The 15,317-nt window shown below is 40.2% G+C and overlaps 1 protein-coding gene across 1 annotated transcript in view; it reads right to left on the bottom strand.

Moving 5' to 3' along the window:
* The window catches only part of LOC121368834, a 31,075-nt gene that overhangs the window by 2,930 nt on the left and 12,828 nt on the right, over positions 1 to 15,317 (bottom strand). Inside the window, exon 5 of the transcript XR_005957530.1 lies at positions 720 to 831. The gene's annotated coding sequence lies outside the window, so the exon portion shown is untranslated. The remainder of the gene's footprint in view (positions 1 to 719; positions 832 to 15,317) is intronic.

Below are 15,317 nucleotides of genomic sequence, written 5' to 3'. Positions count from 1 at the left end.
TATACATACACGTACACAAACTGCACATTTATATACCACACAGGTTACTACAAACTACACATTTATATACATTATACATACACACAGGTTACTACAAATTACACATTTATATACATTATACATACACGCTGCCGCCACACAGGTTACTACAAACTACACATTTATATACATTATACATACACACAGGTTACTACAAACTACACATTTATATACATTATACATACACGCTGCCGCCACACAGGTTACTACAAACTACACATTTATATACATTATACATACACACAGGTTACTACAAACTACACATTTATATACATTATACGTACACGCTGCCGCCACACAGGTTACTACAAACTACACATTTATATACATTATACATACACACAGGTTACTACAAACTACACATTTATATACATTATACGTACACGCTGCCGCCACACAGGTTACTACAAACTACACATTTATATACATTATACATACACACAGGTTACTACAAATTACACATTTATATACATTATACATACACGCTGCCGCCACACAGGTTACTACAAACTACACATTTATATACATTATACATACACACAGGTTACTACAAACTACACATTTATATACATTATACATACACGCTGCCGCCACACAGGTTACTACAAACTACACATTTATATACATTATACATACACATAGGTTACTACAAACTACACATTTATATACATTATACGTACATCACTGGATCCTCCTCCACTGAAAATCCACGGCTATGGGTGTGGCCCATCGTGAAGGTAGACAAGGCAAGAATCAGCACAAGAACCGGTAACCACAACATGGTGTAATATCCTGAAGACAACAAAAACAACATGACAAAACTAGAACCAGTATACAGGTAGGTAGGTAGGTAGGCAGGCAGGCAGGCAGGCAGGTAGGTAGGCAGGCAGGCAGGCAGGCAGGCAGGCAGGCAGGCAGGCAGGCAGGCAGGCAGGCAGGCAGGCAGGCAGGCAGGTAGGTAGGCAGACAGACAGGTAGGCAGGTTAGGTAGGTAGGCAAACAGACAGGCAGGCAGGTAGGTTAGGTAGGTAGGTAGGTTATACATACACATAGGTAGTACAAACTACAGATATACAGGCACGTACATCACTGGATCCTCCTCCACTGAAAATCCAGGCTAGGGGTGTGGCAGGAAGGCAGACAAGGCAAGAATCAGCACAAGAACAGGTAACCACAACATGGTGTACAAGGCAGGCAGGACAAACCAGGCAGGAGGAAGTTATTTTCATGGGAGCAGACTCGACAGGCAGGCACCGACAACCAACTTTAGTAGGTAGGTAGGTAGGCAGGCAGGCAGGCAGGCAGGTAGGTAGGCAGGCAGGCAGGCAGGCAGGCAGGCAGGCAGGCAGGCAGGCAGGCAGGCAGGTAGGTAGGCAGACAGACAGGTAGGCAGACAGGTAGGTAGGCAGGCAGGCAGGCAGGCAGGCAGGCAGGTAGGTAGGTAGGCAGGTAGACAGACAGGCAGGCAGGTAGGTAGGTAGGTAGGTAGGTAGGTAGGTAGGTAGGTAGGTAGGTAGGTAGGTAGGTAGGTAGGTAGGTAGGTAGACAGAAACAGGCAGAGACGTTGATAGATAGGTACTGTTTTATAGTGAAAACAAAAGGATCAGACATTAGAAGCGAGGGGTGGGAGCAGCTCTGGACATACCCACACCTTTGAAAATCAAATTAATATATAGCTGCCCGCCTCTCCACCACATCGCTACCATCACTAATAGTTTGTGTGCACGGTTGTATATGTGTGCGTGTGCGAGAGCAGAAATATGAGCTTAACTACGGGTACGCAATGCACTCCACGGAGGACACATTAAATTTCTTCAGAGGAAAACCTTTACTCTTTTTTTTTTAAATCAGCAGCAAAGAATATTTTTAAAGTTAAAGTTTGTTTTGTTTAACGACACAGAATCTTTTATATGTACTTCTGATGGGTAGGACAGCATATACCATAAGCTTTGACTTTAGGACCAAACCAGGTGCGTGTGTAGTGGAGGGGGGGGGAGGGGGGGGGGAGAGTTGGGGTCGAAACCTTTCAGCTCCAAGAAAAAAAGAAGTTATTTTCCATGGGAGCATGACTCGACACCCCCCCCCCACCCAACAAAAACCCCCCAAAAAAAAAACAAACAAAAAAACAAACACCGACAACCAACTTTAGAAGGGATGACGCGCATCTGTAAAAAAAAAAAATAATAATAATAAAAAAAATAAATAAAAAAAAAATAAAAAAAAATAATAATAATAATATAAACAATAATAATATTTAAAAATCCATATTGTGATGTTTTTGATATACGTATACCAAAAATTAATATTAGTACAAACTGCAGTCAAAAGAACATTCGGACAGAACGCTGCTGACCTTGCTCGATTCAGATACTGACATATACTCTTGAAAAAAAGAAACGCAAAAGGGTACAAATGGGTTATAACTCCGATTTTATGTTTCCTACCGGTTCATGCTTTGTGAATATAAAGTCATTGCATGTCCCAAACACATTCCCACGGTTACATTCGATAAAACGCAGCTACTGTACAATAAAGTTCCAAAATGTGAATATTCGCAAAAACGCAGCCACGTGCAAACCATGTCACCACTGCACGTGCGTTGTCTGCACGTGCAACATGAACACCGACAGTATAAAAGTGCAGGGTGTTCGCTTGCCTGGCCTCTGTATCTGGCCGACAGTTGACAATCCAGGACATGCCACGTCTCAGTGAACCGCAGAGAAACAATGCCATCGGCCGACTAGACGCAGGCGAATCCAGAACGGCCGTTGCCAGGGCATTCCATGTGTCCCCAAGCACCATCTCCAGACTGTGGGACCGTTACCAGCAACATGGATCAACACGTGACCTCCCTACATCCGGTCGACCACGGGTCACTACCCCCGGGCAGGACCGCTACATCCGGGTACGCCACCTTCGGGAACGATTGACTACTGCCACCTCCACAGCCGCAGCAATACCAGGTTTGCGCAGGATATCCGACCAGACCGTACGGAACCGCCTACGTGAGGTAGGAATTCGTGCCAGACGTCCAGTTCGAGGTGTCATCTTAACACCACAACACCGTCGACTCCGACTGCAGTGGTGCCAGATTCATCGACAATGGCCTCAACTGCGATGGAGACAGGTGTGGTTCAGTGACGAGTCCCGATTTCTGCTCCGACGTCATGATGGAAGATGTCGCGTGTATAGGCGTCGTGGTGAACGTTATGCGGCAAACTGCGTGCAGGAAGTGGACAGATTCGGCGGGGGTAGTGTCATGGTGTGGGCAGCCATCTCACACACTGGCAGAACTGACCTGGTCCACGTGCAGGGCAACCTGAATGCACAGGGCTACATGACCAGATCCTCCGGCCACACATCGTTCCAGTTATGGCCAACGCCAACGCAGTGTTCCAACATGACAACGCCAGGCCTCACACAGCACGTCTCACAACGGCTTTCCTACAGAACAACAACATTAATGTCCTCCTTGGCCATCGATATCACCGGATTTGAACCCAATTGAGCATCTATGGGACGAGTTGGACCGACGCCTCCGACAGCGACAACCACTGCCCCAGACCCTGCCCGAGCTGGCAGCAGCCTTGCGGGCCGAGTGGGCCACCATCCCCCGGGACGTCATCCGTACTCTGGTTGCTTCAATGGGCAGGCGGTGCCAGGCAGTTGTCAACACACGCGGAGGCCACACCCGGTATTGACTCCAGATGACCTTGACCTTGGTGGTGTGTCCTATCACTTACTCACAATGGACTAGAGTGAATTGTGAACAATCCTGCAACATTTGGTAATTATCGGACTCACCATTCAATAATTAAATCAATTCTCCAAATGTTACGACAATGTGGTTTTGCGTTTCTTCTTTTGAAGAGTATATATATGAAACAAGGTGTGTCAGTTACTCAGAGATACCTATCTGCTTGACACGCGACTAATGAAATATCCTTTAATATTAAACATATACCACAATAAAGCCTTTGTTATTAAATGGCATACTAGTGACTTATTATATTGTACGAAATGAGGAATGATCAAACACACACGCACGTAAACATTGTGGTTTAATTTGACTTTAATATTAAGCAATTTTAACATTTTGGTTTAAAATACATGTATATCACCCAAAACATTGTGTAAGTACTTAGAAAGGAATTCAATGAGGTTAATTCCTATGACCACTGATTTTAATGATACAACGCAATTTATTCTATGTCTTTTGTAAAACATTTTCAACCTGAAACTACTCGAAAATCAATTTTAGTTGAAGTTAAACACAAGTCTACTAATGTCTGTAGTTACTACTAGTATCATAAAACAAAAAGTTTGTTTTGTTTAACGACACCACTAGAGCACATTGATTTATTAATCATCGGGAATTGGATGTCAAACATTTGGTACTTGTGACATATAGTCTTAAAGGGGAAACCCGCAACATTTTTCCATTAGTAGCAAGGAATCTTTTATATACACCATCCCATAGACACACATACCACGGATTTTGATAAACCAGTTGTGGTGCACTGGCTGGAAAGAGAAATAGCTTAATGGGCCTACCAACGGGGATCGATCCTAGACTGACCGCGTTACTATCAAATGTTTGAAATGTGAATGGCTGTAGTATTCGTGCATGTATTAAAAAAAAAATCTTCCACCATGCTGTCCTGGGCACAACATCAACCCCCCCCCCCAAAAAAAAAAAACCTAAAAAACCCCCAACGAAACAAATAATAATAATAAAATTAAAAAAACAAAAAAACAAAAAAAAAAAAAAAAAAAAACCACACATAAAAAAGAAGGAAAAAAGTGACCCCGCCCCCAGATAATTTAATTTATATTTTCTTCTTGGTGCAATTTTTCGGTAAACTGACTGTAATAATGGGTCTATAATGTGCACAAGACATTGATAATTGTAAGAGACACCAAAAATAATGGGATTCAAATTGACTAAACTACACCACCACCAACGCTGTGTTTAATCACCTGACTCTATTTATGGGGAGACAGGAAGGCAAGAAATGTTTTATTTAACAACGCACTCAACATATTTTATTTACGGTTATGTGGCGTTAGACATATGGTTAAGATATTGATATTGAGAGGAGAAACCCGCTGTCGCCACTTCATGGACTACTCTTTTCGATTAGCAGCAAGGGATCTTTTATATGCACGAACCCACCGACAGGGTAGTTCATACTACGTCCTTTGATATGTCAGTCGTGGTGCACTGGCTGGAACGAGAAATAGCCCAATGGGCCCACCGACGGGAATCGATCCCACACCGACCGCGCATCAAGCGAACGCTTTACCACTGGGCTACGTCAATACTGTTTCTTAAGATTTCAATAACCATGTATATATCCATCTTTATTCGGACTCTAAATTCACGTACAGAATTACATATTCTTACACTCTGGTTGAAAATAAAAAATGACGATACCAGTCACCCCAAACCCCCACTAAATGTAAATAAAAACAAAGTAAAAAGTTTTTAAATCCCATTTAATCAAATTTAAAAAACAAAAAACAACCCCAAAGGTTGGTTTGAAACACTTTTATATTGGAAGAGTCAATTAAAGGTTCACGTAAAAGGTTAATCTTTCAGTTTTCGTCACAACGGATGTTATTGATATTTAACTAATAGGTTTGTGTGACAGGGCCATGCAATTTTTCTGACAGGGATATGTAAGCAGGCCATATTTGGTCTCTTATTTGTTGGTGCGGACTGCAATCCTGGAGGAAGTGGGTTGTGGTCTCTCATCCCTGTCCACATAGACACATTGCTGACTTCGAGAGCTTGAGTTTGTGTAGATGGCTATCCAGTCTGTCATGTCCTGTTCTCAGTCTACAAATGATGACTTGCTCCTCCCTTGTCAACCCTTTGATTGAATCATGTCCTTGGTTTGTTTCTGTCCTTTTGTTTTGATTTTTGTTGTTGTTGTTGTTGTTGTTGCTTCAGCTCATTTTCCCCTGTAGCCAATCTTTGCTAGTTCATCTGCTGCTTCATTTCCCATCACTCCACAGTGAGCTGGTATCCACTAGAGGCACACCTCGTTGTTGAGCTGATATGGCCTTGTGCATTCTCCAAAGAGATGATTCTTTCATTTTAGTTCTCTAGTGCTTGAAGAACGGAGCGTGAGTCGGAAATAAAGACGATCTTTGCTTGTTGGAGTCCGCTATTATACATAAATGATGCTGCCATAATCAAGGTCTGCATATCTGCTTTGTAGTTTGTGCAGGGTTTTCCTGTTGCAGCCGAGAAATGCTGTGCGTCTCCTCCTGGAAGTCTTATTTGAATTCCTGCTTCACCTTATTGCTCCGATTTATAATCCATCAGTATATGCCTATACCCACTTCTCTTCTGGGTACGAGTCTGTAAGGTGAGCCAGGGTCAGCGCTTTGTTGACGAGTATGCTCTATTAATCTTTTTCATTCATACCTGGAATATGTGTAACCACTTCATGTGCTCTTTCGGTTAGCAGCAAAGGATCTTTTATATGCACCATCCCACAGACAGGGTAGTACATACCACGGCCTTTGATATACCAGTCTGATGCACTGACTGGAACAAGAAATAGCCCAAAGGGCCCACCAACGGGGATCGATCCCAGATCGACCGCGCATCAAACGAGCGCTGTACCACCGAGCTATGCCCCCCCCCCCCCCCCATTTTTGGGAGTCATTGTCTTTATTTCTGATTAACTTCCTTATGTATGACAGAAAGCTTACACTTTGTAGTCTACCTCCTGTGAGCCGAGATGTGATGCTGATCAATGGATGTTGCAGCAAAAGTTTGAATTTTTCAAGCTGAATTTCTACTTTTGTATACGTTCTCTGCTGCAGAGGTACTACGTTTGTAATATTAAAGCCTTGATGGGTGTCGTTTCCATGCCCCCCTCCCTGTGATGATCGTCATTGCCTGGTTTTCGTTCTGATTTTGTAGACAAAGTGTTTGAATGATCACAAGTGTTAGATATAAAAAAGCTGTAAGTTAAAAAAGTGCTAAGGCGTCATTAAACAAACATTCCTTTATTTTCCCTTTCCAGTCCATCGATTTATTATCCGCTTATATATATATATTTTTTTTTTCTTTTTCTTTCACAGACCTTTTAGGGGGTCGGGTTGTATTAAAGCTGTATTTATTCATTTGTATCAATGTGTTTATTGTAAAGTGCACTCGTGGTTCTTCGCACGTAAAGTCTGTCATTCTGTCACAGCCACTTGGCAGTCCAGTAAAGGCACAATAATTTTGAAGAAAAATGTTTTAATGTTACGTCTGAACCATTAGGTATTTGGTTTAGGTTTAGCTACATATAATAAGCAGCTGAACAGTTCTTACAATAAAAACGCGTTAGCCCAAATCATTGTCAAATTCTGTCACGTTAATGTCCATTAATAAATGTAAATAGAGGTCGATTATTAAAGAAAATGTGGATGATACTTAGTTATACTAGTCACATACATTGTACTTTATACTTTACTAAAGAAAATCACTGCCATCAATATTTCATGTAGTAACGTATTTCGCAAACACCTGCTATCATTAATGTTGTGATAGTGATAGATGAGTGCACATCACAGCTGTACTTACTATACTGAAGGCCAAAAGAAACTTTACCATTTTCAATTTGGAATTTAAGAAAAAACGATTTGTTTTTAAAAAGTAACTCAATCCAAAACACATAGCCCAAACACAACAATAATGTATGCAGAAAATTATACCCGCCCACTGCACGTTTTGGGTGGAACACACAGAAAAGTGAAAAACTCGTGCACTATGAACAACAGCAATTGCACGTGCAATAAGGGTATAAAAACGGTTTAGACGGCATGTCAGACATCCAAACAGATAAAAAAAAACCCACCATAGGAATGCCACGACTGACACCAGAACAACGCGAGAGAGCCCGGGGTATGATACAGATGGGAGCCACTCATGCCCACATCGCCAGAACCTTCGGTTGTTCCCGTGTTACTGTTACAAACTTGATGCAACGCTACAGGCAAACAGGGCAGACATCAGACAGGCCAAGAACAGGCAGACCCAGGGTGACTTCGCCCCGTGATGACCGGTACTTGCGTACCTTGCATCTACGAAATCACTTCCTGACAGTGACGTCATCAGCAATGAATGCCTTAGGTCACAGGGTTAGTAGACAGACCGTGGCCAGGCGACTCAGGACTCATGGATTAAGGGCTTACAGACCATATAGAGGGCACTTACTGACACCACAACATCGTCGTTTGAGATTGACATGGGCTAGGACTGTACGACGTTGGCAGCGACGTGATTGGCTGCGGGTTCTTTTCACTGATGAAAGCCGGTTCTGTTTGTTCAGAGTTGACGGAAGACAGCGTGTGTACCGCCGTAGGGGAGAACCAGTGGCGGCTTCTTGCGTTCAGGAGGTCGTGCCATATGGTGGAGGGAGTGTCATGGTGTGGGGAGGTATCTGTGCACAGGAAAGGACACCATTGGTCATCGTTCACGGAAACTTGACAGCTCAACGTTACAGGGATCACATTCTTCGTCCAACTGCAATACCACTTCTCCAACGGCAGCCACGTGGTGTCATTTTTCAGCAAGACAACGCCAGACCTCATACAGCCAGAATCGTACATAATTCCTTAGAGCCAACAACGTAAACGTATTGCCGTGGCCTGCACGCTCCCCAGACATGTCCCCCATAGAACACCTCTGGGATGTTCTGGATCGCCGTGTTCGACAACAACCACACCCTCCAGCCAACCAACAGGAACTGATCCAGGCCCTTCAAGAAGAATGGCAACGCGTCCCACGTGACCTCATCAGACGACTGATTTTTTCTATGCGTCGAAGAATTATTGCTTGTATTGGGGCAAGGGGTGGTCACACACGCTATTAATGTGACTTGTTATTGGACTCAGTGATTGTCTGTATGCTTTGCATGTCATCCATGAAGTTGAAAGCTCGATTTGTGTACACCACCTCGCTTTGGGAAAATGTGACGTCATTATCAGATGCTGAATGACACTCAATTTTAGTTATGTTAATGTTGACATATTGAACTAGTCAATATATTTTACCTCATGCGACTATTGTTTGTTGTTTTTACACCAGAGTGATTTAAAACTATGGTAAAGTTTCTTTTGGCCTTCAGTATATAATGAACTCTGTTCGGTGCTAGTTTTGATTTAGTAACCTAGTATGGGAAAGGCAGTCCTCTGGTGCAAGAGAGAAATCTTCAGTAAAGGATCTCATCGGTAGTGCCTGTCCTACAGACGAGGCACTCAATAGTCATTCATGGAATCAACCACTATTTTGCAAATGCCCATTCGACTCTGCACTGTGAAGAGATATGGCCTTGGGCCCAGTTCCACGAAGGTGATCTTAGAGCTAAGATCATGCCATACGGGTTTTTCGTTCAGATTTAGAAATACCATTCCAAAGTCAACAATCTACGTACAGGTGACGATTCCATCACGCTGGAATTCATGCAACGCGTTGGGATGCACGAAACAACTAGGTATACCTTCCCCCCCCCCCCCCCCCCCCACACACACACACATTGGACTACATAAATGTGTTAACAACCTACACAAAATAGATCATGAACACCAAGAATAACCAGTCCACCGTATCGTTGAGACAAAGACAGGGCTGCACAACTTTTAACTGCTAAATGGCTCCCCAAATGTGTCCCATAAAGTATTTACCCTACCACCGGCCTCGGTGGCGTCGTGGTTAGGCCATCGGTCTACAGGCTGGTAGGTACTGGGTTCGGATCCCAGTCGAGGCATGGGATTTTTAATCCAGATACCCGACTCCAAACCCTGAGCGAGTGCTCCGAAAGGCTCAATGGGTAGGTGTAAACCATTTGTACCGACCAGTGATCCATAACTGGTTCAACAAAGGCCATGGTTTGTGCTATCCTGCCTGTGGGAAGCACAAATAAAAGATCCCTTGCTGCTAATCAGAAAGAGTAGCCCATGTAGTTGCGACAGCGGGTCTTCTTTCAAAATCTGTGGTTCTTAACTCCATATAACCGTAAATAAAATGTGTTGAGTGCGTCGTTCAATAAAACATTTCTTTCTTTTTTTATTTACCCTTCCAAACACTTAATCGCCAGATTCCATTTTATTTCAATTTTTGATAGTGTGTGTGTTTGTGCGTACGTGTGTGTGTTTGTACACACACATGTACATATACATGTAGCTGAATAATGGCTATATAGTCATAATTCGGCGGGGAGGGGACAGTTGTTTGAAAACAGTTTATTGTAATTAGTTGAAAAGAAAATATAATTGTGTTTACCATCGGCATATGGATGTCAAACATTTGATAATTCTGAGTCTTTGAGGAATCCAGCTACACTTTTTTTTTATTAGCAGTGAAGGATCTTTTATATGCACTTTCCAACAGACTATACAGCACATACATTTATCATTGCCTTTGAAATGCAAGTGGTAGGAATGGACCTACCATGGGGTTCGATCATACAATCCAAACACCTCTGACAAGAGCTCTACCGACTGAGCTAAAATCCTACCTCGAACATTATATTTCAAGTCAAGATATCCGAGTGGCTCTGCATTTAGTAAGTTATCTGCTTTACGACATTTCCTTTAAACCAAAATGTCGTTCACAATCACTGAGACACAAAACATGAAATAAACTTTAAGTCTTGTTCCTAATGTTTAATGAAGTCTACACCATTATGCAACTTGATGCATACATACACAATTCATAAATTAATATATGATCGATTACAAATAATATATTACTGATATTTAACAATTATTATTGGTAACATTACTAGGTTCATAAAAATCTTTCAACAGAATACCAGTATTTGTTTTTAACAATTCAGCACCACGTTTTATGATATGCAATTCTTAAGTGTCCTAATGATGAAACCGTAATAAAGCACTAACAGAACACATTATTAACAAATAAATCATGAGGGGGAAAATATGCTGCCATGGTGTCGAATCTTAATTTGTTATATAATACTTACAGAATAGAAGAGGCAGGATAATAAACATCAGAAATATATATAAATGCACAGCAAACTCATATTAAGCAAACTTTGGCAACAGTAGTAGAACCACCAAATCTAGAATGATCAATGAAGGGTTTTAGGAGGTGGTTAAAGAAAGAAAACATAATGGTGGGGGGGGGGGGGGGGGGGGGGGGGGGGGGGTTGAGAGAGAGAAGAGAAGAGAGATTCTGAAAGCGTATTTTCTGCTGTTAGACCACTTTTCACAAAACCGCGAGGACGTATATATCAGAAAAATAGGCAAGATTTTGTACAGAATTCTTTTCAACATGGACCAATGATATTAACATGAGGTTTCTTAATATACATCATATAGGTGGTTTCACTACATACTATCTCTACATGTATACACAGGAATGTTAATTTGTTATTTGTACACACTAAAACTGGGGCCATCTTTACCACAGAATGTTATAAAACCAGTCATCATTGGGCTTATTAACATATAATTTAAACTAATCCTACTAAATTATACTTTTGGGCATAACACCACAAGATCAATGAAAATATTTAATTCTTTTCACTGAATTAATAACATTTTGCTCAGAACAAATCTATTGTAGCACTAGCTTAGATACACAAATAAGTTGTTTTTATCTCCAGCTGCCATGATCAAACAATGGAAAACAAAATTACAAATCAGATTAATGGCAATGAATAACAAAGGGGTGACTTCTATTTGTTGGTTAAAATGAGGTGACTTCGAAATTCATATAACTGAATTACACTCAAGCATAGCCATATCCTAAAAATGTGATACAATAATTGGAATAATAAAAACAATTTACAAAAGGAAGGTGGTCACCATGTATTAGCAATTTTTTGTAAAAATTAGCCAATGGCTAATTTGGCTACCGACAGCACAAGCCCTGATGGTGGAGTAGGAGTCATTTAAGGAGCATTTATTTTTTAAATCCTGGTAAAATACCAATGTTAAAAAAAAGAAAAAAAGAAAGTCATTAACATTAACGGTGTAACCTTAATTATTGAGTTCCAGTTATGGTTATGAATTTAAGAAATCAAGTAACTGCTAGAGGGGAGAGGGAAAAGCACTTTCAAAATCCTGTTGTACATAATACCCACTTTTCCTCAATTTGATTGTTATTAAAATACTTTTGTATTCTAACTTTTATAAGTATACATTACTATTATATAACAACTAAGAAATTGTCACCATATATTGTACGTAGTATATAAGAGAGGGCCTAGTAAGTTGTCAAACTTATACCCAATGCTTTTGTTGTTTATGCAATAAAATATGTTTTCAATCAAACAGCACCGCGAAACCCAGTACAAAAAGGTTTACTTTTCTCTTAAAAACTTGCAAAATAATGTTTAAATTTTAAAGAAATCTTTTTACAAGGATGCTAACCAAAGTGAATCCACTGATGCTATCATATAGTGTGACTTCAATCTCAAGCTTCACATACCATCAGTGTAAGAAACATCACAAATCATCTCATCCTTCACACATGTAAACACACGTTAAACAATATTTTGATCTTCTTGACCACCCTACAACTTCAAACAACAAAGTTATGATGAATATACACGTCATTAATTAAATGCTAGATAGTAAATGAGGATAAGCATAAATAAGTAAATAAATGACAGTACTTGAGTTATGCATAAATAGTTTTTAAACTTACATAATTTTCTTAACCTGCTCTACAGTATCTATGCATGTTACAGGAATCAACATATTTTACGTTGAACGAGTAGGTTAAAATGAGATCACATTATGTCATGAAAGGCTGTTCCAGAAATGAGAATGGATTGGTTGTGAGCCAATAATAAAAAAAATCATAACATAATGCAAAAAATCTTTTTGAACATAACCTGCACTATGCATTAAAAGTGGCAGTCTCAAAGCCACATAAAAAGATATATATTATTTTATTTTTCTTGTGAAATGTAAACGTTATACCTTGAATATGCCTATCAAAAAATTACAACCAAATAATTTAATTGTCTACCATTTATTTACATTACTGAAAATAAAAATGAACAAGTGAAAGTCAGGTTAACACATCTCTTTGAATGTTATTTTCCCACCGACAGGAACTGGCTGCCATTTCAGTAGATACATGACGACGATTTTCTACATGTAATAATGTATGTACTAAATAGCCATGGGAAAACCACTATTTATGCCAAGATGCAGCAGTTAATGATATAAGTATTATATAATATTCAAAGTTTGCTATGGATTACATATATTTTTGACCATGGAAGAAATTAGATCTAATTTTGCCTAGACTAATCATAATTTCAGATTGTGCAAAAGGGTTGGTGAACCATACAAAGACGCCTACATTGATGAACATGAGAAACGATGACCTTTTTCTGTTACAGATACGACATACTGCATCCCTACGTTTCACCATATGAGATGCTTTAGATCCTGGTTTCATTCTAATGAACGTCAATTGATGGCCATACCATGCTAGGGTCATTAATGACCATCGTCAACAGTGTGAATGTAGTGGTCAGTTTTGTCTCTGCACCTCATTCCAATTGAACATGTACAGCACATGCTACAGGTAGCCATTGTACACTGCCAGGTCCAGCCACAGACACTGCAGGACCTACATGTAGCAGTTGAATTTTTGAAGGAATGGAACGATCTTCCACAAAAGCACATTCAGAGACTGATTAGGAACATAAAACGACAATGCCAGGCAGTTATTGTGGCAAGTGGTTCTCACACTCGACGTTGACATCACTGAGCATCAGTCGGGAGACCTTCATTGTTGTTCCTCATCTGTAATGACCGTCACCCATGATTGTCAAAAATATTTTCAGAGGTGCATTGATCATATGCCTTGTAGCTAATTTTCCCCCTCTCTAAATGGGTGGTTTCTAGCAATTTCCATTCACTAAGCATTTAAATATTAGACATTAGTATTATTTGGTGATTAATGTCGACCACATTAACACTATAGGATCTGAAATTCATGTTAGCAAACTTTGAATAGTATGTATGTAGTATTGATTAATTTGCAGCAAAGTATCAGAAATAAACATACAGGGTATGACAAATTCACTAGCCCTCGGTTCTGGCTAAATGTTTAATTTGGGCTAGTGGAAAGTATAAACTGTATTACTATACTGCATTGGGCAATAGCCAAAGGTTTTGTGAGGGCTAGTGACTTTCTCAAACATTTGTCTAACACTAATATAATAAAGAAATTTTACGCTTGCTATTTGGAGAATGCAGCTTATTAATATGTAAAGTACTCAAGTAATAAAATGATAATAATGACAACCCAAGTTTATTTTTTAATTCCATATAAAGAAAGAAACCCACAAATAATTATAACTCATTCTATGTAATAATCTCTGGATAAACTCTTAACAATATGACCTCTGCTACCTACTACAGTGTAAAATAGAAGAAGAAAGAAAGAAAGAAATGTTTTATTTAACAACGCACATCGACACATTTTATTTACGGTTATATGGCGTCAGACATATGGTTAAGGACCACACAGAGTTTGAGAGGAAACCGATTAGCAGCAAGGGATCTTTTATTTGCGCTTCCCACAGGCAGCATAGCACAAACCATGGCCTTTGTTGAACCAGTTATGGATCACTGGTCGGTGCAAGTGGTTTACACCTACCCATTGAGCCTTGTGGAGCACTCACCCAGGGTTTGGAGTCGGTATCTGGATTAAAAATCCCATGCCTTGACTGGGATCCGAACCCAGTACCTACCAGCCTGTAGACCGATGGCCTGCCACGACGCCACCACGGCCGGTCACAGTGTAAAATATTAACACCCAGCAACTAAAAGCACATCTCGAAAATAGGGTACCGGTATTACATATATCACTAACATGCAAGATAAAATACTTGAATAATAACCAGTACTGGCCTCGGAACATTGTAAGTATGACTCTCTAGTTTTAACAAATTATTTTGTGCAACCCATTTTTTATTTGCGCTTTTTAAGACATAATTTACATCATTTTGCAGCCTTATTGTGCTTGGTTCACACAAATTAAATGAGTTACTTGAATTTGTTTATGGGTAACCAATAAACAGTCTAAAGCAAATTATCAATTCTCTAACGCCTAGACTAGTGTGTGTCCAGCATTTTGAGTGGTATGGTGACATTACACTGGATATAAATTTGACAATGGTGCATCATGGTGGTTAAAACAATAACCGAGAGAGAAAACTTGAAATAACAATATAAAGATGTTGAAAGAAATTAATAAATAAAAGGTTGCATGCAGTTTG

This window comes from Gigantopelta aegis, chromosome 3, assembly GCF_016097555.1.
Source record: "Gigantopelta aegis isolate Gae_Host chromosome 3, Gae_host_genome, whole genome shotgun sequence".
Classification (NCBI taxonomy): Eukaryota; Metazoa; Mollusca; class Gastropoda; order Neomphalida; family Peltospiridae; genus Gigantopelta; species Gigantopelta aegis.
Note: the sequence above shows the minus strand (reverse complement) of the source record. Positions and strands in the feature narration are given on the sequence as shown.